This window comes from Monopterus albus, unplaced genomic scaffold, assembly GCF_001952655.1.
Source record: "Monopterus albus unplaced genomic scaffold, M_albus_1.0 scaffold388.1, whole genome shotgun sequence".
Taxonomy (NCBI): Eukaryota; Metazoa; Chordata; class Actinopteri; order Synbranchiformes; family Synbranchidae; genus Monopterus; species Monopterus albus.
In genome coordinates this window covers 356593-357417 of record NW_018128268.1, presented here as the reverse complement: position 1 = coordinate 357417, position 825 = coordinate 356593, and the positions used below count along the sequence as shown (strand labels likewise).

The 825-nt window shown below is 54.5% G+C and overlaps 1 pseudogene; it reads left to right on the top strand.

Moving 5' to 3' along the window:
• Positions 1-401, top strand: part of LOC109951436 (piggyBac transposable element-derived protein 4-like) — a 2878-nt pseudogene extending 2477 nt beyond the window's left edge.
• Positions 402-825: the final 424 nt, after the last annotated feature.

The following is an 825-nucleotide window of genomic DNA, read 5'->3' as shown; positions in this document are numbered from 1 at the left end:
GAGATAGGAAAGGTGCAACCATCACCCGGCTGCGCCCCAGCCCTGTCATGAACGGCTCTGCTTACCAGCGAAGGCCAGCTATCCGGGGCCAACCGAAGATCTGCGGCACTACGGTATTGTTACGTCTAGGTATTGTTACTGTTTGACAGGTGTACCACCCCAGTCAAGCTCCCCACCTGCCACTGTCCCCGGAGCGGGTCATGCCCGGCGGGTCCAGGCGCATGACGCCAGAAGCAAGAGAGGGCTCGGGTCTCGCCTCCCCGCCTAACCAGGTAAGTGGAAAAAATGATAATAGTGGTATTTCACCGGTGGCTGAAGCCTCCCACTTATTCTACACCTCTCATGTCTCTTCACAGTGCCAGACTAGAGTGAAGCTCAACAGGGTCTTCTTTCCCCGCTGATTCTGCCAAGCCTGTTCTCTTGGCTGTGGTTTTGCTAGGGGGCAGGTAGGAACAGTGGGAATCTCATTCATCCATTCATGTGTGTCACTAATTAGATCACGAGGCATTTGGCTACTTTGGACCTATAAGGCGTTCCGGGTTATCCTGCCCATCAGGCGTCATCCAGTGATCGCTGCCCCAGCCCTTACTAGCTTGAGCAGATTAATCATTATTGATGACCCACTGCCCCCTCTATTTCCAACGAACCGCTCGCTGGTGGGTGAGAGAACCCCTAGACTGACTCACTCAGAAAGTCCCTTAGTACATCCAAGGAGTACAAGAGAACTCTCCGGCTCACCAGCCTAGCAAACTGCGCCCTCTGGCCTACTGCCACTCCCAATTCAGCCAGGACCTGGTTATTGCAAGAAGGCCACTTTCCCCTCGC